Here is a 25,690-nt window from a genome sequence, read left to right on the forward strand (position 1 = left end):
GAGCCGCCTCCTTTCTTCCTGGGCAGCCAGCCAAAAGACTTCCTGTTTGTCAAGACAGCGCTGTAAGCTGTTGCAGTTTAACTCTGAGCATCAAGTGGTGAGCCTGGGGGTCTATCTCTCTCTCTCTCTCTCGATCGATAGGGATCCCTAAGCAGGTAACACTAAGGGGCTTTTTGTGGCGCTGGGGGTCAGAAAAGAAAAAAAAAAAAAAAGTTTTTTTCTTTACTTTTGAATTATATATATCCAGGAAGTAACTGGAGTTATTATGGACCCTGCCACACATATTCCCCCACCTGTTTCCCTCGAGGGGGCCTCGGGACCCGCCGGTGCACAGAGTATAGAGTCATTTACAGCAATATTGGAGTCTATGGTGGCTCGGGTGGAGGCGGCCTGTCAGGGACGGGGGTCAAGGAAGCGACCCCCGCCTACCCCTATACCATCTGACACCTCTGACTCAGATTCAGAGATGGTCACGGCAGTTGCAGGTTCCTCTGCAAGGGCTGTTATCCCAGGTAAAGCCCCCTCAGACAGTGAGGAGGACGCTTCTTCTCTTGCTATAATTCAGGAAGAAGCATTGGTGGACGCACTAGTTGTGGCAGTGCAAGAAACCTTAAAACTTGAGGCTTTACCGGCAGAGGCAACTGAAACAGAGATTCCTTTTGGTACTAATAAGCCCATCAAGACGGCGAAGGCTTTTCCTGTACCTAAATGTTTTGGTAATCAGATTAAAGGAGAATGGGAGCATTCTAAACGTACCTTTACTATTTCCAAGCGTATTGCTAGACGCTATCCGTTTGAGGAATCCATCATTAAGAAATGGACGGTACCACCAGTCGTGGATCCGCCTATTTCCAGGCTGAATAAAGCCACGGTTATCCCAGTGGAGGACACTTCGTCCTTTAAGGATCCGGTGGATCGAAAGATAGAAGCAGAGTCCCGCACTATCTTTTCTCTGATAGGGTCAGCATTTAGACCAGTAATCGTTATTGGTCTAGTTTCCCAGACACTTACGGAATGGGCGAAAATGGTACGCCAAGATCTTAGGGGAAAAGATATTCCCCAGGAGACATCTGATTTGATGGAACAGATCATACAAGGGCTACGGTTTATCTGTGACGCAGCCTTGGACACTACTCCCCTATTAGGGCATGCATCTAAGTTAGCAGTGATCCTCAGACGTGTGCTGTGGTTAAAATGCTGGTCAGCTGACCTAGGTTCCAAAAAGACCTTGACCAATCTCCCCTTTCAGGGGAATCGTCTATTTGGAGCCAACCTAGATGAAATCATTAAGGATGCCACTGGGGGCAAGAGCACTTTTTTGCCACAGGCTGCAAAAGCTAAGGGACCTCGCAACAAGCGAGGACCTTTCTTTACCGCCCATAAAGGGCGCCCGGCTGGTACTAGCGGGAAAGGCAAGACTCCTCCAGGAGGGTTCAAGAAGGGGACCAACCCAGCCAAACCCGAAGCAAAGGAGTACACAGCCTGAAGGTGCGCCCCCACCCGGTTTCAGGGTGGGGGGACGTTTTCACCGGTATTCAGGACATTAGATCGAGCATCAACCACTACTACCGGTGCGATTCTTCCCTTCCAACATTTAAGTACTACAGGAAGCGGTAGTTACCGTTCCCTGAAAAGATCTTTTCCTTTACCTTTTCCTAAGATTAGTCCCGATACCTCACAGGAATCGGATCTGGTTGACCAGATAGGCCAAGTAGCCTCTAGTCGGGTGACTTCGGTCCCTGAGGTTCAACCAGAAAAGATCACCTTTCCTGATAACTATCAGGTATCTGATAAATGTGTGGGAACAGAAAACGACCAGACTTTCTCGGATGGTCGGGGCCAGATAGCTCTAGGGACGCCTGGTTCAGATCCAATCAGCGCCAGTGGTCCTAGAAATTCTAGGCTGGCCTCCTCAAGCCGGCCTGGCCGACTTGGACATGTTAGTCGCAGACGTTCCGTGGGAACTTCGTCTCAGGGTAGTGTCTGTGGTCTCAAGGACCAATTTACCTTCGTGCTTTACAGTCGCTGGTTTTAATGGCCTGGCCATTGAGACCCAAGTACTGAAGGACAGAGGTTTGTCTACTTCAGTCATTCCTACCCTTATTAAAGCAAGGAAAGCGACTTCCAGCAAAGTCTATTATCACACATGGAAGACTTATATTGCGTGGTGCGAATCTTTAGGATTTCCTCCACGTACCTATTCGGTGACTCGAATATTGGCCTTTTTGCAACAAGGGGTTGAGCAGAAGCTAGCCTTGAGCACCATCAAGGGTCAAGTTTCAGCATTAGCAATCTTCTTTCAGAAGCCTTTAGCTACCAAATCCTTGGTGCGGAATTTCATCCAGGGGGTGCGGCACCTGGCTCCTCCAGTCCGCGCGCCCTTACCGCCCTGGGATCTTAATTTGGTTTTGTCGGTTCTACAGAAACCTCCCTTTGAAAACATCAGGGAGATTCCCTTGCTTACATTATCCCAGAAGGTGGCCTTCTTGGTGGCTATTACTTCTGCTCGCAGGGTGTCAGAACTGGCTGCATTATCATGCCAGTCACCATACCTAGTGATTCATAGGGATAAGGTAGTACTTCATCCTAAGCCATCTTTTCTTCCCAAGGTGGTTTCAGATTTTCATCTGAATGAAGATATTGTACTACCTTCCTTGTGTCCTCAGCCCAAGCATCATCGGGAACATGCGTTGCATTCCTTAGATGTGGTTCGGGCAATCAGGGTATACCTGAAAGCTACGGAATCATTCCGTAAGACGGATTCACTTTTTTGTGATCACGGATGGCCCCAGAAAGGGTTTGCCTGCATCTGCCGCGACCATTGCCAAATGGATTAGACAAACGGTGGTACAGGCTTATTCTATTAAGGGTCAGAGTCCTCCGTTCCCTGTTAGGGCGCACTCCACTCGAGCGCTCAGTACTTCCTGGGCCTTTCGCCATCAGGCGTCAGTGGTCCAGGTATGTAAGGCGGCCACCTGGTCGTCGGTACATACCTTTACAAAATTCTATAAAATTGATGTGACGGCATCGGCGGATGCCTCATTTGGCCGCAAGGTTTTGCAGGCCGCAATTTGAGGAGACCGGTGGTCTACCTCGAGGGTTTTTTTCTGTTGGAAAAAAAAAAAAAAAAAAAATTGTTTTCTCTTTTTTTGGTTGAGTCTCATCATTAAGGATGAGCATTGTAAACTTCTAGTTGGCACCGGTTGGGCCTTCTAGATTGGGATTTGATTTCCATTTTCCCACCCCTCAGTTGTGATACTGCTCTGGGACGTCCCGAAGGTGGTGTATCACCGAGGACTACGTCTGTCGATGAGCGCTAGAGAAAAATGGATTTTTGTAAAATCTTACCGTAAAATCCTTTTCTCTTAGCTCATCGACAGACGTAGTCCCCGCCCTTCTGTTTTGGAGTTGGGTTGGGTTAAATTCTCTAAGCACTGCTTTTTCACATAACTGATTTGCTGAGGCAGAGAGAGAGAGGATATACCCTCTGGGACTGCTTTGTATATTCCCTGTGGGGGTCTCATTGTGCCTGAGTGTGGTGCGGTGGGCTGCGCTTGCCGCGCTTGCTAAAAGGGGGCAGTTAACCCTTGGTTGTCTGGCATTACAGGGGCAATGGATTCTCAGGAGGGCAAGTTTCCTACAGTATTGGTGGAAAGCCAGGGGACCGCTGTTTCCCCCCCAGGGGGGGATTTGGCCGCTATTGTGGCTGGCCTTGCTGCCCAGGTGCAAATGCTGGTGGCTGCTCAATCTACTAAACGGCCCAGAGTTGCTCTGTCCTCTGATTCTGAGGGTGAAGGTGATGGGGCTGTTCTGGCAGGGACCTCCTTATCGGGGTCCCGCTCCTCTCTTGATCTAGTGGGGTCTGAGGTAGAGGCTGAAGTTGAGGGGGTTGATAATTCTCCCCCTGGCTCGCCTGAAGAGCTTGCAATCATGGATGGGTTGATTGCTTCCATTAAGCAGACGCTACGTTTGCAGGACGAAGTGTGTCCCCCCGCTGCCTTGGCGGCTTATGGGACGCAGAGAAAACGCAGGACGCCGCAGGTTTTTCCCTGCAATGCTGATTTTCAGCGCGCTGTTAAGGATCAATGGCGCGATCTGCGCAAACCTTTTGCGGTACCAAGTAAATTCAAGCTGCGTTATCCTTTCTCGCCTGCCACTGATGAACGGTGGTGTGTACCTCCACCAGTGGATCATGCAATTGCGGTTTTGAACAAAGCCACTGCGATTCCTGCAGAGGGTTCCCCTGTTTTCCGTGATGCCACGGATAGGAGACTGGAGTCTCTTGCCCGTCATACTTATTCTGTTACGGGTTCTATGCTTAAGGCTCTGTTTGCTTCTCTCATGGCGGCCCAGGCGATCGCAAGTTGGACGCAGATGCTTAGGCGCGTCCTAGTGGCCGATTCGGCCTCGGCGGCGACCCTGGATATGGTGGATCAGATCCACCAGGGTGTCATGTATCTGTGTGATGCGGACCTGGACCTGATTCCGTTGGCTGCACGTGTGCACAGCGTGGCGGTGTTGTCTCGCCGTCTGGTTTGGTTGAAATGTTGGTCGGTGGACCAATCTTCACGTAAGACCTTAGCCAATCTGCCTTATGATGGGTCTCGCCTTTTTGGGGAGTCCCTGGATGTGTTGATTAAGGGGATCACCGGGGGTAAGAGCACTCTCTTGCCCCATTTCCCCAAGGCTAAGGGGGCTTCTGGGAAGAAGCATGCTAATTTTCGGCCCCCTCAGGGGTCCTTTCGTGCCTTTCGGCCGCACTACAAGGGCAAACCGTTCAAAGGCCAAGGCTCTCAGAAGAAGCCCTGGTCTGGGAAACAGAAGTCCGGCCAATCCGGACCTGCAGCCCATAACAGTTCGGCCTGAAGGGGCGCCCTCACCCAGTTTTGGGGTGGGGGGACGCTTGCTCGGTTTTCTTCAGCCCTGGTTGGCCCGTGTGCGGGACAGATGGGTTCTGGAAATCGTTCGATCTGGTTACAAGATCGAGTTTCTCTCTCGGCCGGAGAGCAGATTTTTTCCCTCAAATCTTCAACTGTCTCCAGAGCGCCTGCAGGATCTACACCTGGCGGTGCGGGACCTGAGGGCTCAGGGAGTGGTGGTTCCGGTGCCTCATCGGGACAGATTTCGGGGGTTTTATTCCAATCTGTTCACCGTGCCCAGGAAGGAGGGCAAGGTTCGTCCGATTCTGGACTTGAAGGCTCTGAACCGCTCTGTGCGGGTTCGCAAGTTCCGCATGGAATCCCTGCGCTCGGTGGTGGCTGCCCTCGTTCCGGGGGAATTCATGGCCTCCATCGATTTGAAGGATGCGTACCTTCACATCCCCATATTCGAGGGTCATCAGAGATACCTTCGATTTGCCATTGCGGAGGATCACTACCAGTTCGTGGCGTTGCCCTTTGGTCTCGCCTCGGCTCCGCGGGTCTTCACCAAGGTGCTTGCACCGGTTCTGGCATTATTGAGGGCCCAGGGCATTTCTGTCCTGGGGTATCTGGACGACATTCTGGTTCGGTCTGCGACCAGACAGGGTCTGGAGGAGGACCTGTCTGTCACAATGCAAACTCTGCAGGAGTTTGGTTGGACGATAAAAGTCGACACTGAGTCCGTCGGTTCGTCTCCCCTATCTGGGAATGATACTGGACTCGGTGCAGGCGAAGGTCTTCCTGCCGGAAGACAAACTCAGGACTCTTCAGGAGGAAGTCAGGTCCCTCAGGGACGTTCCACAATCGTCTCTGCGGACGTGTATGAGATGTCTGGGATTGATGGTCTCGGCCTTCGAGGCGATTCCTTTCGCGCAGTTTCACACGCGGGGTCTCCAAGCGGAGATCCTGTCCAGGTGGGACGGGCGACCTCAATCTCTGGATCTTCAGATCTCGTTGAGTCATCGCACCAGGGAAAACCTTCTGTGGTGGCTCCAGTCCCCGTTGGTGTCCGGGGGCAAGTCGTTTCGTCCGATCTCGTGGACGGTAATCACCACGGATGCCAGCCTGTCGGGCTGGGGTGGTGTTCTGGGCGTTCTGTCCGCCCAGGGGACCTGGTCGGAGGGGGAGTCTTCCCTCCCGATCAACATTCTGGAATTGCGTGCGATAAGGCTCTGTCTTCATCGCTGGACGGACCGGCTGCAGGGCTGCCCGGTTCGGGTGCAGACGGACAATGCCACGGCGGTGGCCTACATCAACCACCAAGGGGGCACCAGGAGTGCCCGAGCGGCTCGAGAAGTGGCCGACATTCTATCTTGGGCCGAGACTCATGTCCCGGCGATAACGGCGGTTCACATTCCGGGAGTGGAGAACTGGCAGGCGGACTATCTGAGTCGCCAGACCCTGGATCAGGGGGAATGGTCTCTCCACCCGACTGTCTTCCAGATGTTGTGCGCGAAGTGGGGTCTTCCAGATGTGGACCTGTTCGCGTCTCGCCTCAACTGCAAGGTGAAGAGGTTCGTGGCAAGGACGCGCGACCCTCGGGCAGACGCGTCGGACGCGTTAGTGGCCCCGTGGCATCAGTACAGGCTGATGTACGCGTTTCCACCGATTCAGTTGCTGTCCAGGTTCATTCGCAGGTTACACTCGGAACGCAGCACGGTGATTCTTGTGGCACCGGACTGGCCTCGCCGGTCCTGGTACGCAGACCTCGTGAATCTGGCGGTCGACGCCCCTTGGCGTCTGCCTCTTCGAGACGATCTACTGTCTCAAGGACCGATTTACCATCCTGCTTTACAGTCGCTGGCTTTGACGGCCTGGCTGTTGAGACCGAGGTCCTGAAGGAGAAGGGTCTCTCTCCAGAGGTCGTTCATACTTTGATCAACGCGAGGAAGTCTTCCTCGGGGAAGGTTTATTACCGTACTTGGAAGGCATATTTTGCCTGGTGTGAGTCCAGGGGGTTTTCACCCCGCACGTACTCTGTTTCCCGTGTGCTGTCTTTCCTTCAGACGGGTGTCGATCAGCGTTTGGCGCTGGCTACGATAAAGGGTCAGGTGTCTGCGCTGGCCGTTCTGTTTCAACGTCCCGTGGCTTCCAACTCCTTGGTTGGCACCTTTATTCAGGGTGTGCGGCATCTGGTTCCTCCTAGGAGGGATCCTTTGCCCCCTTGGGACTTGAATCTCGTTCTATCTGTGTTACAACGTGCTCCTTTTGAACAGATCAGGGAGATCTCGTTGTCTATGTTGTCCAAAAAGGTCGCCTTTTTGGTGGCGATCACTTCGGCTCGCAGAGTGTCGGAACTGGCGGCTTTGTCCTGCAAGTCTCCGTACCTGGTTGTTCATTTGGATAAGGTGGTCTTGCGACCTAATCCTTCTTTTCTGCCGAAACGAGTTTCGGAATTCCATCTTAACGAGGATATTGTTTTGCCTTCGTTGTGCACGAAGCCTAAACATCCAAAGGAGATGAGATTGCACTCTCTGGATGTTGTTCGGGCGATAAGGGTTTACCTTAAATCGACTGAGTCTTTTCGTAAGACGGACTCCTTGTTTGTTCTTCCAGAGGGTCCTCGGAAGGGCATGGCGGCTTCGGCCTCTACCATCGCCAAATGGATCAGGCAGACCATTGAACAGGCCTATGCCTTGCAGGGGAAGGTTCCCCCTGTGCCTGTGAAGGCGCACTCTACTAGATCTCTGAGTACGTCTTGGGCCTGCCGTCATGGGGCTTCTGTAGCCCAGGTGTGTAAGGCGGCGACTTGGTCGACCGTGCACACTTTCACAAAATTCTACAAAGTAGATGTTCAGGCATCGGCGGATGCTTCCTTTGGCCGCAAGGTTCTTAGTGCGGCTGTTCCCTAGGGTCCCTTGTGGGGACTCCTGGCTGTTGGGATAGTTTTTTTGTATCCCCTGGGTTTTTTGACTTTTCCTGGGTTGTTGCTCCTGTTGAGCGCTTATTTTTGCTGTTGCCCAGCTGGTTTCCTTCCTTTGGTAAGGTTCCTTTCTTTGATGTGGAGACTGCGTTGCCTTTCGGCGCGGATGCGTTTCCCACCCCTCATGTTTGCACTGCTTTGGGACGTCCCCATATGTGACGAATATGAAGAGGCGGCGACTGTCGGAGGACGTAAGAGAAAACGGAATTTTTGTAAAATCTTACCTGTAAAATTCCTTTCTCTGAGTCCTCCGACAGTCGCCGCCCCCGCCCCTCTTTTGGGGTTTGAATGTATACTCTACTGCTATTCCACTAAAACTGAGATATGGTTTCAGGAAGTAGGAGGGTATTGACTGAGGGGACCACCCCTTGAGGGTGGGATATGTTAAAGCTTTATTGTTAACATATTCTGTTGCCTAGCTACTCCTTCGGAGCAAAGTCTAATACCCCATATGTGACGAATATGAAGAGGCGGCGACTGTCGGAGGACTCAGAGAAAGGAATTTTACAGGTAAGATTTTACAAAAATTCCGTTTTTTTTTTATCTTTTACACAAAGTTGTCAATTTATAAGATATTTCTAACACATAGCATATACATAGCAAAAATTACACCCCAAAATACATTCTGCTACTCGTCCTGAGTATGGCAATACCACATGTATAACACTTTTACACAGCCTGGCAACACACAGAGGCCCAACATGCTAGGAGCACCGCCAGGTGTTCTAGGAGCATAAATTTCACATCTTATGTAGGAGCATTTTTCATCTGTGCATCACCTGAGGCCAGTCACTTCATTGGGTATATGTAAGGGTTTGCAACCACATATATATATATATATATATATATATATATATATATATATATATATATATATATATATATATATATATATATATATATATATAATATATATTTCTGAATACATAGCTACATTATTTGTCTTCATCTGCTTGCAGTTTAGCTTAGGCTCCTTTTACACTTGTGCAACTTGGGACTGCAAAGTGGCATGACAAGTCGTGCTCCATGATTTCCAATGAGTACCGTTCATATCTGTGCGACTTCAAAGTAGCCCCTGCACTACTTAGGTCTGACTTTGATGCATTTTGAGGTCCGTAGACTTTAGGATTACACGGCATAGCTTTAGGTCCAGTCAAAATAGCGGCAAAAAAAGGGGTAAAATCGCACGACTTTTAGGTCGTAAAAGGGGCCTTATAGGGTCACTATTGTCAAAAATCTAACATTGTAATTAGGGCTGCAACAACTCAATTATTCGATAACTAATTTATTATGAACAGGCCGCTGTATGCACTCACTCACTGTGTCTCCGAGCGCTGCTCGGCCCTCACGTGACCGCCCCCTCTCTCCTCCTTTCCTCTCCGCCTTCTTGCTGACGTCAGTGAGGGATTCTCAGCCCCGCAGTCAATCAGATCGAGGGAGGAAAGAAAGGAGAGCGAGGAGAGAAGCAGCAGCGGATCATGTGAGTGCCGAGCTGCGCTATAATATACAGTATTAAAGAGCGCCAAAAAGCCTAAGAAATCTAGGCTTATCCGGATAAAATAGTTTAATTTCCTTTTTATAAGGTGCAATATTATAATATAAAACTAAGTGAATAATAACGTCAGCCAGAGATATGAAAAAGATGTGAAAAATGATAATAGTGCAATTCCACTAATAAAATGAGACTTCACTCCATAATAGGGAGCATAGACCCACTATATGTGCTATAAGGACATTTTTGTTCACTTATTTTTATATTATAATATTGCACCTTATAAGGAATATTATAATAGAAAAATAAGTGAATAAAAGCATCCTTAAAGCACATATAGTGGGTCTTTCTATGCTCCCATTATTATGGAGTGAAGTCCCATTTTATTTGTGAAATTGCACTATTATAATTTCACAATTAATATAATAATTATAATTTTTCACATCCTTTTCATATCTCTGGCTGACGTTTTTATTCACTTATGTTTCTATTATAATATTGCACCTTATAAAGAATAGTAACTATTTTATCCGGATAAGCATATATTTCTTAGGCTTTTGGCGCTGCATTGATACTTTGTTTAATTTTGGTTTGTGTTTAGTGAAAGGCAAGCTGTCATTAGGATTTACGCAGTTCACTGCAATATATTGTTTATTGCTGATTGTGCTGATTTATTGTTTTTATCAGATTATACAGTATATAGCGGCTTAATTTTAAGAAAAAAAAAACAGTTAAGGTTGTAACAGGAAGTCAGGTAAATCTGTGAGTGTTGTCACAGATCGGAGATACAATTCACCAATTACTATAGGGTTTCGGCTGCAGAAGCCAGAAGAAATGTCTAAAGACGCTGAACAGACTTCACCTGTTCAGAATGAGGAAGTTAAGGCTTCTATAATTGTCCAAAGGAAGTCTGAGGATTGCTGCCTCCGGAAGCTGTCTCCTGAAGCCATGTGGGCTGGGAGAAGGAGGACAGTCAGACGTGTGCCTCCCGACAGGATGTGTGGGCCTGGGAGAAGACCCCCCGGAGTAATGTGTACCAGGGAGGGTAACCAAGTGTGAATACGTCTCAAAGGTGAGAAGACGAACTGTTTCTGTGTGAAAGAAATAAAGGACTGTTTTGCCCTGTGAAGATATTATAAATGGACTATTGAGTGTCCGCTGTAGGACAAGAAAGTCTGCCCAACAGTAGGTTGGGGACAGACTCTTAGGTTCCAGAGTGAGTAGGTAGCCGCCCATAGAGGCAAGGATTTATTTTCTGTTTTATTTTTTTGAATGTTTTTGCTGCATGCAGTCTGGTGAAGAAAACACCATTAATAAACCAACCTGTTGTTTGCAAGCACTTTTGGGCTATTTCTCTGGGAAAACGCACCCCCCCAAGGGGTCATCGACACCCGCCACTGAGCTAGGGTGCTCAAGGGTCATTCCAAACCCTATGAAAATGGGGATTGGGGTGGCTGTACAGGTTGATAGCTAAAAAGTGTTTGCAAGAGTCCGCAAAGAAAAAAAAAGTCAGCGTTTGGAATAACAGAAGTAAAACATGGTTCCCCCATCATTGGGGTTCCCAGGAGGCATCGTGCCCCATCATTGGTGTTCCCGGGAGGCATCGTGCCCCATCATTGGTGTTCCCGGGAGGAATGATGCCTCATCATGGGTGCTCCCAAGAGGAATAGTGCCCCATCATTGGGGCCAGTGGGAGGAATGGTGCCTCATCATGGGTGTTCCCGAGAGGAATAGTGCCCCATCATCGGTGCCAGTGGGAGGAATGGTGCCCTATCATTGGTGTCAGTGGGAGGAATAGTGATCCATCATTGGCGTTCCCAGGAGGAATAGTGCCCCGTCATTGGTGTTCCCGGGAGGAATAGTGCCCCATCATTGATGTTCCCGGGAGGAATAGTTCCCCCGTCATTGGTGTTCCCGGGAGGAATAGTGCCCCATCATTGATGTTCCCGGGAGGAATAGTGCCCCGTCATTGGTGTTCCCGGGGAAATAGTGCCCCATCATTGGTATCAATGGGAGGAATAGTGCTCAGTCATTGGTGTTCCCGGGAGGAATCGTGCCCCATCATTGGTGTTCCCGGGAGGAATGGTGCCTCATCATGGGTGTTCCCAAGAGGAATAGTGCCCCATCATTGGTGTTCCCGGGAGGAATCGTGCCCCATCATTGGTGTTCCCGGGAGGAATGGTGCTTCATCATGGGTGTTCTCAAGAGGAATAGTGCCCCATCATCGGGGCCAGTGGGAGGAATGGTGCCTCATCATGGGTGTTCCCGAGAGGAATAGTGCCCCATCATTGGTGCCAGTGGGAGGAATGGTGCCCCATCATTGGTGTCAGTGGGAGGAATATTGATCCATCATTGGCGTTCCCGGGAGGAATCGTGTCCCATCATTGGTGTTCCCTGGAGGAATCGTGCCCCATCATTGGTGTTCCCGGGAGGAATAGTGCCCCATCATTGGTGTTCCCGGGAGGAATCATGCCCCATCATTGGTGTTCCTGGGAGGAATGGTGCCTCATCATGGGTGTTCCCAAGAGGAATAGTGCCCCATCATCGGGGCCAGTGAGAGGAATGGTGCCTCATCATTGGTGTTCCCGAGAGGAATAGTGCCCCATCATTGGTGTCAGTGGGAGGAATAGTGATCCATCATTGGCGTTCCCAGGACGAATAGTGCCCCGTCATTGGTGTTCCCGGGAGGAATAGTGCCCCGTCATTGGTGTTCCCGGGAGGAATAGTGCCCCGTCATTGGTGTTCCTGGGAGGAATAGTGCCCCATCATTGATGTTCCCGGCAGGAATAGTGCCCCATCATTGATGTTCCCGGGAGGAATAGTGCCCCGTCATTGGTGTTCCCGGGAGGAATCGTGCCCCATCATTGGTGTTCCCGGGAGGAATGGTGCTTCATCATGGGTGTTCTCAAGAGGAATAGTGCCCCATCATCGGGGCCAGTGGGAGGAATGGTGCCTCATCATGGGTGTTCCCGAGAGGAATAGTGCCCCATCATTGGTGCCAGTGGGAGGAATGGTGCCCCATCATTGGTGTCAGTGGGAGGAATATTGATCCATCATTGGCGTTCCCGGGAGGAATCGTGTCCCATCATTGGTGTTCCCTGGAGGAATCGTGCCCCATCATTGGTGTTCCCGGGAGGAATAGTGCCCCATCATTGGTGTTCCCGGGAGGAATCATGCCCCATCATTGGTGTTCCTGGGAGGAATGGTGCCTCATCATGGGTGTTCCCAAGAGGAATAGTGCCCCATCATCGGGGCCAGTGAGAGGAATGGTGCCTCATCATTGGTGTTCCCGAGAGGAATAGTGCCCCATCATTGGTGTCAGTGGGAGGAATAGTGATCCATCATTGGCGTTCCCAGGACGAATAGTGCCCCGTCATTGGTGTTCCCGGGAGGAATAGTGCCCCGTCGTTGGTGTTCCCGGGAGGAATAGTGCCCCGTCATTGGTGTTCCTGGGAGGAATAGTGCCCCATCATTGATGTTCCCGGCAGGAATAGTGCCCCATCATTGATGTTCCCGGGAGGAATAGTGCCCCGTCATTGGTGTTCCCGGGAGGAATCGTGTCCCATCATTGGTGTTCCCTGGAGGAATCGTGCCCCATCATTGGTGTTCCCGGGAGGAATAGTGCCCCATCATTGGTGTTCCCGGGAGGAATCATGCCCCATCATTGGTGTTCCTGGGAGGAATGGTGCCTCATCATGTGTGTTCCCAAGAGGAATAGTGCCCCATCATCGGGGCCAGTGAGAGGAATGGTGCCTCATCATTGGTGTTCCCGAGAGGAATAGTGCCCCATCATTGGTGTCAGTGGGAGGAATAGTGATCCATCATTGGCGTTCCCAGGAGGAATAGTGCCCCGTCATTGGTGTTCCCGGGAGGAATAGTGCCCCGTCATTGGTGTTCCCGGGAGGAATAGTGCCCCGTCATTGGTGTTCCTGGGAGGAATAGTGCCCCATCATTGATGTTCCCGGCAGGAATAGTGCCCCATCATTGATGTTCCCGGGAGGAATAGTGCCCCGTCATTGGTGTTCCCGGGAGGAATAGTGCCCCATCATTGATGATCCCGGCAGGAATAGTGCCCCATCATTGATGTTCCCGGGAGGAATAGTGATAGGAGAAAGAAGAGCTTGTTTGTAGCACAGCTGGATATACTTGCAAAGCCGGAAAACTGCACTCACTTCTGTGCTGACGAAAGGGTTTGGTTTGCAAGGTAACCCATAATAATTGCATTTTTCAGAGCCTAAAGGAAGCAAGACAAATGCCTAAACTATACAGGAGTGCAATTATACATTAACTGTATGTCATATTCCAGGCAATCTTCATACTGTAGTATCAATAGGTTTCTTCAACACTTTGAGTTGTCCTACTTAGAAGGTGTGACTGTGTAGACTAGAGAATGTAGAAGTGGACTGCGTAAAATAATAATTACCGGTATGTATTCATATATTTCTCCTGTATTACTCTGAGTTTGGTAAATATGTTCTTGGGTTAATTTAGGCATTTGTAAATGAATCCCCTTTCTTTTTTTTCTTTTTTTTTTTTTTTGCAGAATTTTTATTTGAAAATGCTACTGAAGAGTACATTTGAGACCTGACAGCTAATCACCGGCCATCCAGTCTGCAAAGAATATCATTCACACTGACTACATATAGCAAGGTAACCTTAGCCATGTCATATAGCACAGTCCTGCTGCCTCCACCGAGTGCACATGGATTATGTAGATAGCTTTCTGAAAAAAGCAGTTCTATCTATCTGAACATCTTTGTATTGCAGATTACTAGCCCTTAGATGTGGTGGCTGCATTTGTTTTATTTCTCTATCGCCCATTGACAGACGCAGCCTCCATCTTTATTAGCTGAATGGTTTATGCTGCCCCCTGCAGGAGTAGTCTAGGCAGGGAAAATTGAAATGTTCACGCCCACTGGGCCATTTCCAGAGGCGTAATCCACACACCCTCTGCTCAGCAAACCAGTTTGTTTCTGCCTTGAGAAGGAGTAGGACCTAGGTTTCCTGCTGGGACTTCGGTCTCCGTTTTTTTATCCTTTTCAGAATGTTTTGTTTTATTTCTCTTTACTCACTTGCTAGCTAGTGTTCAGGGGGATCTTTCTGCACTGCAATGCCGGCTGGGGTTTCGCACTGGATAATCTAGATCCTTATGGTCCCCCCAGCCTGGCCTACAAGCATGAGCAGGTTATAGTCCCGCACTAGGCCTCGCCAGGACGGTGCCCCTTTCTGGATGGGGACGAGTCTGTGAGCGGATGCCTCGTCGGGACATGACGACCTGGAATGCCTTGAGTCGCAGTGTACCCCTCAGCTGGCAGCACCCCCACTTCGGTTGGGAGGAGGTCTGCCTGGAGCAGAGCCCACCCAGTGTATTTTCTTGTTTTGTTGTGTTTTGTTTGTTCCAATAAAATCACCTTTAAAAAAAAAAAAAAAAAAAAAAAAAGCAATACAGTGGATCCAATAGCCCTGAGGAGTGGATAATAACCCCCAATATTGGAGGGGCTCTGGTGAGTGAGCATAATAGTCGGTGGTTGGATAGTGTCACAGAGGTGTGGATCAGTGTGCATAGCACCGCATTGGATATTGGAGTCACGGAGGATGTTTCAGAGTCCCTTTTTATGTTACACTAGTGGACTTTATATATATTTTATATAGCGGTAGTATACTCATTTTTGTGACTTTTACCTACAGGTAAGCCTATAATAAGGCTTACCTGTAGGTACAATTAATATCTCCTAAACCTGCACGGTTTAGGAGATATTTGCCCTGCATGCTGACGCTAGCGGCGCATGCGCTCTGAAGGTTCCATGCCGGGCACTTGCGTGAAAATGACTCCTGCGCGCATGCGCGGGAGTGACGTCATCGCAGCTACGGCCACTCACAACTCGTTTTAAGGTAGGGATGCACCGAAATGAAAATTCTGGGCCCGAAACCGAAAATTCAGGATGCCCTTGGCCGAAAACCGAAACCGAAAATGACTTTTTTCCCCAAATGATTTTAAATAAGTTGACTGACACTCACTGACTGACTGACTGACACTCACTCACTGACTGACTGACACTCACTGACTGACTGACACTCACTGACTGACTGACACTCACTCACTGACTGACACTCACTGACTGACTGACACTCACTGACTGACTGACACTCACTCACTCACTGACTGACACTCACTCACTGACTGACACTCACTCACTCACTGACTGACTCACTCACTGACTGACTGACTCACTCACTGACTGACTGACTGACTCACTCACTGACTGACACTCACTCACTGACTGACACTCACTCACTGACACTCACTGACTGACTGACACTCACTGACTGACTGACACACACTCACTCACTGACACTCACTCACTGACTGACACTCACTGACACTCACTCACTGACTGACTGACACTGACTGACACTGACTGACTGACACTCACTGACTGACACTCACTCACTGACTGACACTCACTCACTCACTGACACTCACTCACTGACTGACACTCACTGACACACACTCACTGACTGACACTCACTGACACACACTCACTGACTGACACTGACTGACTCGCACGCTGCAATGCAATTAGAAGGGGATGAGCACTAGGCTGTGAATCCGTTCTACTACCGACACTTATGCAGGACAAAAGGGGAGAAACAGTTTTTTTTTCTCTAGCGCTCATTGACAGACGTAGTCCTCGGTGATACAGCACCTTCGGGTTATGTTGCCTCCACAGGAGCAGGACTAGACAGGAAATTAAAAAGCTCTGGCCACACCCTAGGGGCAGTCCCAGAGGGTATATCCTCTCTCTCTCTGCCTCAGCAAATCAGTTATTTTCTGTCTAGTTAGGAGTAAGGACCTAGATACCTTGCTGGGATCTTAGGTCCTAGCAAGATTTTTTTCTTAAAAGATTTTTTAGACAGCTTTTTTTTTTCTCCAGTGTTCCTGTGAGATCTTCAAGCAAGAAAGCTGAACTGGGCGACGGGCTGGATGTTGAGATCCGGTGGTCACCCCAGTTCAGCCTACGAGCGCGTGCAGGCCATAGCTCCGCGCTGGGTCGGCCGCGACAAAGTCCCATTAAAGGACTGACGCTGCGAGTTAAACGTCTCGCTGAAACGCCAAAGACCATGAGTCACGGCGTCCATATCGGTCGACAGCCCTCCCGCCCCGGTGGAGAGGGGTACTGTCAGGAGTTGGTGCCCACCTGGATCCGGTATGGTGAGTAGTATGTTCCCCCTTTTCCCCTGACGGGTCTTGTGGTGAACGCGGGCCCCTCTCTGTATGGTAAGATAGAGTCCCTCTCTATCCTATAAATGACACAGATCCTCCTACTTTGAGTGTGATTTTATGTGCAAAAAGCCAGGAGGCTTGGTTTGGGAGCTAACAATCTATTGTATACATGTTAAAAAGATTGTAATCAGTGGCATTCTGGGAATCTTACGGTGATAAGAATAAGCTACCTACCAGTCAGAAGCCACGGACATGTAGACTGCCTTCCTAATCAGATCTCCAGCTATTAGCAGGCCTCCCGAATGGCCATGCGGTCCGCCAGGGCCGGTACCGCCAACCACGCCAAATCCCCATGCAGAGAGAGTGTTGTGTGCCCTGCAGCACACCGCTATTCAGTACAGGCCGCCGCCATTTTTTTTGCTGGATCGCACGAGCCGCCATTTTGGCGTAGCCTCGTGTCTCCAGCATGGGGGCGGCCATGTTTGAGGTGATCCAAACACCTCGTGGAGCTAGGGGAGGCGCCGGAAGGCGTGCAGAGGGGCGGAGCCGCCTCCTTTCTTCCTGGGCAGCCAGCCAAAAGACTTCCTGTTTGTCAAGACAGCGCTGTAACCTGTTGCAGTTAGACTCTGAGCATCAAGTGGTGAGCCTGGGGGTCTATCTCTCTCTCTCTCGATCGATAGGGATCCCTAGCAGGTAACACTAAGGGGCTTTTTGTGGCGCTGGGGGTCTGAAAAAAAAAAAAAAAAAAAAGTTTTTATTTTTGAATTCTATTATCCAGGAAGTGACTGGAATTATCATGGACCCTGCCACACATATTCCCCCACCTGTTTCCCTCGAGGGGGCCACGGGACCCGCCGGTGCACAGAGTGTAGAGTCATTTACAGCAATCTTGGAGTCTATGGTGGCTCGGGTGGAGGCGGCCTGTCAGGGACGGGGGTCAAGGAAGCGACCCCCGCCTACCCCTATACTATCTGACACCTCTGACTCAGATTCAGAGATGGTCACTGCAGCTGCAGGTTCTTCTGCAAGGGCTGTTGTCTCAGGTAAAGCCCCCTCAGACAGTGAGGAGGACGTTTCTTCTCCCGCTATAATTCAGGAAGAAGCATTGGTGGACGCACTAGTTGTGGCAGTGCAGGAAACCTTAAAACTTGAGGCTTTACCGGCAGAGGCAACTGAAACAGAGATTCCTTTTGGTACTAATAAGCCCATCAAAACGGTGAAGGTTTTTCCTGTACCCAAGTGTTTCGGTAATCAGATTAAAGGAGAATGGGAGCATTCTAAACGTACCTTTACTATTTCCAAGCGTATTGCTAGACGCTATCCGTTTGAGGAATCCATCATTAAGAAATGGACGGTACCACCAGTGGTGGATCCACCTATTTCCAGGCTGAATAAGGCCACGGTTATCCCAGTAGAGGACACTTCGTCCTTTAAGGATCCGGTGGATCGAAATATGGAAGCATCCCGCACCATCTTCTCTCTGATAGGGTCAGCATTTAGACCAGTAATTGTTATTGGTCTAGTTTCCCAGACACTTACGGAATGGGCGAGAATGGTACGCCAAGACCTTAGGGGAAAAGATATTCCCCAGGAGACATCTGATTTGATGGAACAGATTATACAAGGGCTACAGTTTATCTGTGACGCAGCCTTGGACACTACTCCCTTATTTAGGGCATGCATCTATGTCATCGGTCATCCTCAGACGTGTGTTGTGGTTAAAATGCTGGTCAGCTGACCTAGGTTCCAAAAAGACCTTGACAAATCTCCCTTTTCAGGGGAATCGTCTATTTGGGGCCAACCTAGATGAAATCATTAAGGATGCCACTGGGGGCAAGAGCACTTTTTTGCCACAGGCTGCTAAAGCTAAGGGACCTCGCAACAAGCGAGGACCTTTCTTTACCGCCCATAAAGGGCGCCCGGCTGGTACAAGCGGGAAAGGCAAGACTCCTCCAGGAGGGTTCAAGAAGGGCTGGTCGGACAAGCAGAGGACCAACCCAGCCAAACCCGAAGCAAAGGAGTACACAGCCTGAAGGTGCGCCCCCACCCGGTTTCAGGGTGGGGGGACGTTTTCACCGGTATTCAGGACATTAGATCAAGCATCAACCACTACTACCGATGCGATTCTTCCCTTCCAACATTTAAGTACTACAGGAAGCGGTAGTTACCGTTCCCTGAATAGATCTTTTCCTTTACCTTTTCCTAAGATTAGTCCCTATACCTCACAGGAATCGGATCTGATTGACCAGATAGGCCAAGTAGCCTCTAGTCGGGTGACTTCGGTCCCTGAGGTTCAACCAGAAAAGATCACCCTTCCTGATAACAATCAGGTATCTGATAAATGTGTGGGAACAGAAAACGACCAGACTTTCTCGGATGGTCGGGGCCAGATACCTCTAGGGACGCCTGGTTCAGATTCTATCAGCGCCAGTGGTCCTAGAAATTCTAGGCTGGCCTCCTCAAGCCGGCCTGGCCGACTTGGACATGCTAGTCGCAGACGTTCCGTGGGAACTTCGTCTCAGGGAGTGTCTGTGGTCTCAAAGACCAATTTACCATCATGCTTTACAGTCGCTGGTTTTAATGGCTTGGCCATTGAGACCCAAGTACTGAAGGACAGAGGTTTGTCAGCTTCAGTCATTCCTACCCTTATTAAAGCAAGGAAAGCGACTTCCAGCAAGGTCTATTATCACACATGGAAGACTTATATTGCGTGGTGCGAATCTTTAGGATTTCCTCCACGTACCTATTCGGTGACTCGTATATTGGCCTTTTTGCAACAAGGGGTTGAGCAGAAGCTAGCCTTGAGCACCATCAAGGGTCAAGTTTCAGCATTAGCAATCTTCTTTCAGAAACCTTTAGCTACCAAGTCCTTGGTGCGGAATTTCATCCAAGGGGTGCGGCACCTGGCTCCACCAGTCCGCGCGCCCTTACCGCCCTGGGATCTTAATTTGGTTTTGTCGGTTCTACAGAAACCTCCCTTTGAAAACATCAGGGAGATTCCCTTGCTTACTTTATCCCAGAAGGTGGCCTTCTTGGTGGCTATTACTTCTGCTCGCAGGGTGTCAGAACTGGCTGCATTATCATGCCAGTCCCCATACCTAGTGATTCATAGGGATAAGGTAGTACTTCATCCTAAGCCATCTTTTCTTCCTAAGGTGGTTTCAGATTTTCATCTGAATGAAGATATTGTACTACCTTCCTTGTGTCCTCAGCCCAAGCATCATCGGGAACATGCGTTGCATTCCTTAGATGTGGTTCGGGCAATCAGGGTATACCTGAAAGCTACGGAATCATTCCGTAAGACGGATTCACTTTTTGTGATCACGGATGGCCCCAGAAAGGGTTTGCCTGCATCTGCCGCGACCATTGCTAAATGGATTAGACAAACGGTGGTACAGGCTTATTCTATTAAGGGTCAGAGTCCTCCGTTCCCTGTTAGGGCGCACTCCACTCGAGCGCTCAGTACTTCCTGGGCCTTTCGCCATCAGGCGTCAGTGGTCCAGGTATGTAAGGCGGCCACCTGGTCGTCGGTACATACCTTTACAAAGTTCTATAAAATTCATGTGACGGCATCGGCGGATGCCTCATTTGGCCGCAAGGTTTTGCAGGCCGCAATTTGAGGAGACCGGTGGTCTACCTCGAGGGTTTTTTCTGTTTGAAAAAAGAAAAAAATTTTTCTCTTTTTTGTTGAGTCTCATCATTAAGGATGAGCATTGTAAACTTCTAGTTGGCTCCGGTTGGGCCTTCTAGATTGGGATTTGATTTTCATTTTCCCACCCCTCATTTGTGATACTGCTCTGGGACGTCCCGAAGGTGCTGTATCACCGAGGACTACGTCTGTCAATGAGCGCTAGAGAAAAATGGATTTTTGTAAAATCTTACCGTAAAATCCTTTTCTCTTAGCTCATTGACAGACGTAGTCCCCGCCCCTCTGTTTTTTGAGTTGGGTTGGGTTAAAATCTCTAAAGACTGCTTTTTCACATAACTGATTTGCTGAGGCAGAGAGAGAGAGGATATACCCTCTGGGACTGCCCCTAGGGTGTGGCCAGAGCTTTTTAATTTCCTGTCTAGTCCTGCTCCTGTGGAGGCAACATAACCCGAAGGTGCTGTATCACCGAGGACTACGTCTGTCAATGAGCTAAGAGAAAAGGATTTTACGGTAAGATTTTACAAAAATCCATTTTTTTTTTTTTTTACAGCACATATCAACATTACCGTCCTCCGCAGCGAACACCATGTGAAGGCACTGAAGGGAGGAGGTGGGTGGAGCATGCAGCAGTCGGCGCGGAGGAGAATGAGATCCTCCTACACTCTGCATTCTGGTCCCTCTCCCCCGGGACCTCACTGGTCTAGTAAGCTGTAAATCACAATGAAGGCATAGGCATCGGATCGTGGCGGACAGGGAAGTTAACAGCTTTTTTGCACGGATCAGCGGCCATACATTTTCGGCATATTTAACCCCCTATCGGCCGAAATGAGAGTTGCATTTTCGGCCGAAAATATCGGTGGCCGAAATTTCGGTGCATCCCTATTTTAAGGTATTTAAGGTATTAAGTATTTCATAATGGGCTAGTATGCGATGTATACTAGCTCGTATGCCTTTGTCTTGCAGGGTTTGTTTGTTTGTTTTTTTTTTTTTTTTAGTATAAAACCGCTTTAAGTTTATATGTTTGATATTAATTAGCACGACTATCATTTTTGGCATTTGTCATTTTTACACATTTTCAGTGAGAATTACTATGGCTGCGGCTGATGATATATGATTAATTTATGACCATTTCTGTTCTGCCTGTGACACACACTTTACATATTCATGTGTTAGATTGGCCCAGTCAAAGTCCAGACATAAATCCAATTGAGAATCTGTGGCAAGACTTAAAAAACTTACCGTTAGTGTAGCGGTCTTTCTATGAACCCTTCCAGGACGGCCTACATATGAGAGATTGTGGCTCCACCCTACAGGAAACACAACTAATTTGCAGCTGTTAAAAAGGTCCCACCCATCCTTGAGCTTCAGGAATAGAAAAGTAACTTTCCAACCGAACTTTCAAGGGACATAGTTATTCAATAACATACAGTTATATACATATACACATTTTTTTTTTTTTAAACTCACCACCACCTCCGGGCGGGAAGTAAGCCGGCTGTCCTGGAAGGGTTCATAGAAAGACCGTTACCGGTGCACTAACGGTACGTTTTCTCATTTCACCCTTCCAGGACGGCCTACATATGAGAGGATAATAAAGGAATCCATACTGGCCTACCTTACGTGGGACCACTGCCTGTAAAACCTTTCTGCCAAAGGCAAGGTCTTGTTGAGACAGTACTTCCACACGGTAGTGCTTTAGGAAGGTATCTTGACTGGACCAGGTGGCTGCATGGCGAATCTGTTCCCAGGACATTCGGCCCAGGATGTTGCCATTCCCCTTTTGGAATGTGCCTTTAGGTTTGCTGGTGTGGGGATACCTGACACCCTATAAGACATACTAATGGCTTGCTTAATCCACCTAGAGATTGAGGGTTTTGATGTTTGCTATCCCTTTCTTGGTCCAGAATGTAGAACCAACAGGTGACTAGACCTCCTAAATCCTTTGGTTCTTTCTAAATAGGTGAGAAGCCACCTTCTTACATCCAAGCAATGGAATTTTCGTTCCTTTGCATCCCTAGGCTTTTCACAAAATGATGGCAGGACCATCTCTTGCTTCCTGTGAAAAGAAGAAACTACCTTGGGTAGATACAGGGGATCAGGTCTAAGAATCACTCTGTCTTGGAGAATTAGCATAAAGGGCTCCTTTATGGACAAACTTTGTAAATCTCCCACTCTTCTGGCTGTGGTAATTGCCAACACAAAAGTTAACTTAATTGACACAATATTCAGGGTAACCTTATCCTCCAAAGGTTCAAAGGGTTCACTAGATAACGTCTCTAGTACTTGAGTTAAATTCCATGCTGGAACATTAGCTCTATTAATCGGGGTCGCTCTTCCCTGTGCTAACAAAAATCTTTTAATTAAAGGCTCCTTAGCCAGACCTTTATCTAAAAAACAGAAAGTGCCGCTACCTGTACTCTTAAGGGTGTTAACTGCCACCCCCTTATCTACCCCATCCTGTAAAAATTCCAGGATAATGGGGATCGAGGCAGAGGAATTTTTCTTCTGACTCTGCCAAGTACAGAATTTTTTCCAAATTTAGGAATAAATTTTCCTAGTCACTGGCTTTCTACTTAGGAGGGTGTCAATAATTTTATCTGAACAACCTTTCTCCTTTAGGATTTGGTGCTCACTACCCAGGCTGTTAATTGAAAAAATTGTGGTCTGGGGTGAATAAGAGGCCCTTGTAGTAACAGGTCCGGAACCTCTGGGAGTTTCCAAGGAGCTGTTACTGATAGGGATACCAGAGTCGCGAACCACGTCCTCGTTGGCCACCATGGGGCAATCAAGATGAGACGTAGTTGCGGCCATCCACTGAGTCTCTGTTCTCTGTAGAACTCTTGGAATCAGATTTTGAGGAGGAAATGCATACGCTAGCCTGAAGTGCCATGGCTGTGCTAGAGCATCCAAGCCCAACATACCATTTTGTTGTGTCAGGGAGACGAACTGGCTTACTTTTTTGTTCTGCCAAGTGGCAAACATATCCACCTCCGGCTGACCAAACTTTTGCACTAGAAGTTGAAATATTCTGGGATTCAGTTCCCACTCTGTCTGCTTGATGGACTGGCGACTGAGGAAGTCCGCTTCCCAGTTGTCCTTCACTTTTATGTGTACTGGTGATAGAGAAATCACTCTTTTGTGCCCAGCCCAGTGTCTCCTGAGCTAACCTTAACAGGGTGTTTTGATCTGGTCCCCCCTTGATGATTCAAGTAAGCTACTGTTGTAGCATTGTCTGAATGGATCTGGACTTCTTTCCCTGAAATGTCCTTTTCAAAAGCTCTTATGGCCTCTCCCACCGCTTTCAGCTCTCTGTAGTTGGATGAGGCCTGACTTATCTGTATATCCCAGGTGCCCTGGGCATGAGCTCCCTCTAGGTGAGCTCCCCACCCCTCGGAAATTGCGTCCGTGGTGATCCTTAAGGGTTGCTCTTGACCCCAGAGTCGACCTTCCCTCAGGTTTTGGGGAACTGTCCACCATTTTAGGGATGATATTATTTGCAGGGAGAGCGTAATTTTTTCGTCTAGGGCCCCCTTTCTCTTGTTCCAAGAGAGCAGGTGGAAAAATTGGAGGTCCGTGAGTGCAATTGGGCCCACTCTACAGCTGGGATACAAGCTGTCATCAGACCCAGAATCCTCATGATCTGTCTCCTGGAACACCGAGGGTGAGAACAGACATTTTCCACCGCCGAGACCACTTTTTCCACCTTTTTCTTCTGGGAGAAAAAGTTTCTTTACTCTGGAATCTATCTTGTACCCCAGATAGGCTTGAACCTGTGCTGGCTCCATTGAGGATTTCTCCACATTTATCAGCCGCCCTACCGTCTGTAGGACTGAAATCACTTTTTGGGTGTCTGCCGGGGCCTGCTTTGCTGATCTTGCAAAGATCAACATATCGTCCAGATAAGGGATCAAACTTAGGCCCTGAAGATGAAGATGGCCTACTACTTCTGCCAAGATCTTCGTAAAGACCCTTTGACTGGCCTTCAAGGCAAAAGGAAGAGCTCTGAACTGCCAGTGTGCAGTCCCTTCTTCCACCACTACCGCGAATCTGAGGAATGCTTGATGTTCCGGGAAAAATTGGGACATGCAGGTGGGCATCCCTTACATCCAGTGTGGTCATAAATATGTTCTGAAACAGATTTTTTCTGACTGCATAAAAGTTTCTCCATAGAGAACTTCTTGTATATTAGAAATTTGTTTAATTTTTTGAGGTTTATGACTAGACGGAATTTTCCTGAGGGTTTTGGCACCACAAATATGTGGGAGTAAAACCTTGGAATACCTGACTTAATGGTACAGGTGTAATTACCCTATGTTCTGCTAACTCTTGAATACCCTCTAGCAGTGCTTTTTTTTTTTTGTTTTTCTTTTGAGGGGTATGTCATTGTTATTTCTGTCAATAGTGCCCCACCCTTTGTCTGAACTAGAAGGGGATCTAATGTGACTGGTGCCTTCCCCGGATCCTCCTCCTCCCTAGCTTGTGACGAGGGAATGGGTTGGGATCCTGACAAGAGAGAAGAGGGTCCTGCTCTTGATCACACACTATCCTGAGAGGATAAACTATCCCTGGAGATTTCCTCTGCCTGTGTCGGGGTCTGAGGGATAGCTGCTGTAGTCCTGAATGACTGTATAGTAGCTAACCTCTCATCCTGCACTGATTTAAGGAAATCCTTCATTAAAACAGATGCTTCTTGTCCTGCCAATTTATTGATACATGTATGGCACAATGGCTTTGTGTAAGACCTCGACAACTTAACCCCACAGTTACCACACTTTCTAGATATGCTAGTGCTGGTGTTAGATGGGGGTCTGGCAGGGGACTCCTGTGTTGAGCGAACATCTGTGCATAGACACAAAAAAAGAGAAAACATTTGTGTATAACAGACATATTTTAGTCTAACACTGCGGCTGCTAAATCAGGAAAGAAAAGGCATGTCTGTCTCCTATAGACAGCAGTCGGCCCCGTCTCCGGTGTAGTCACTTACCCGGTTTTTCTGACTTCCCTGCAGCCACCTGTACCGTCGCTTTCTCCTCCTTTGGAAGTGCGGTCGCTCGAGTCTCTTTGGGGTGTTTCAGCCCCTTCATAGCCGGAGAGTCTGCCATGAGTGCTCGTGGGTCTGGCGTCTCCTCCATCTCGAGCTTCCTTCCAGGTACCGCTCGCTCCTCCTCTTCCGACCGGAACTCCGGACTTCAAATCGAGGCTTGAGGTGCGCTAGTTTGGCAGGAAATACGAATTTCTTACCGTCCAGCTATAGAGGAGCAATGGAGGAGATTCTTCCTGCAGAGACAAGACTTCAGGTATGGAGGGACCTTCTCATTAAGGTAACCTACTACCTGGCATGTTTTGGCGACCTGTAAGTTCCTGTTCCAGGACACAGATAGGGAGGAACCACCCAGAGGCCGTCCGTACCTGTCTTACAGGGGTACCTATCAGACACTCATTTGCCTTTTAGGTCAGAGAAAAAAAACAAACTTTCCGGTGT

General features: G+C 48.7%; 1 protein-coding gene across 3 annotated transcripts in view; it reads left to right on the forward strand.

Moving 5' to 3' along the window:
* CLOCK (clock circadian regulator) overlaps nt 1–25,690 on the forward strand; it is a 391,283-nt gene that overhangs the window by 129,504 nt on the left and 236,089 nt on the right. For all 3 annotated transcript variants that reach the window (XM_082245462.1, XM_082245463.1, XM_082245464.1), the window contains exon 2: nt 13,878–13,984. The gene's annotated coding sequence lies outside the window, so the exon portion shown is untranslated. The remainder of the gene's footprint in view (nt 1–13,877; nt 13,985–25,690) is intronic.

The sequence above is a fragment of the Pelophylax lessonae genome, assembly GCF_965119305.1.
Source record: "Pelophylax lessonae genome assembly, chromosome: 1".
Lineage (NCBI taxonomy): Eukaryota > Metazoa > Chordata > Amphibia > Anura > Ranidae > Pelophylax > Pelophylax lessonae.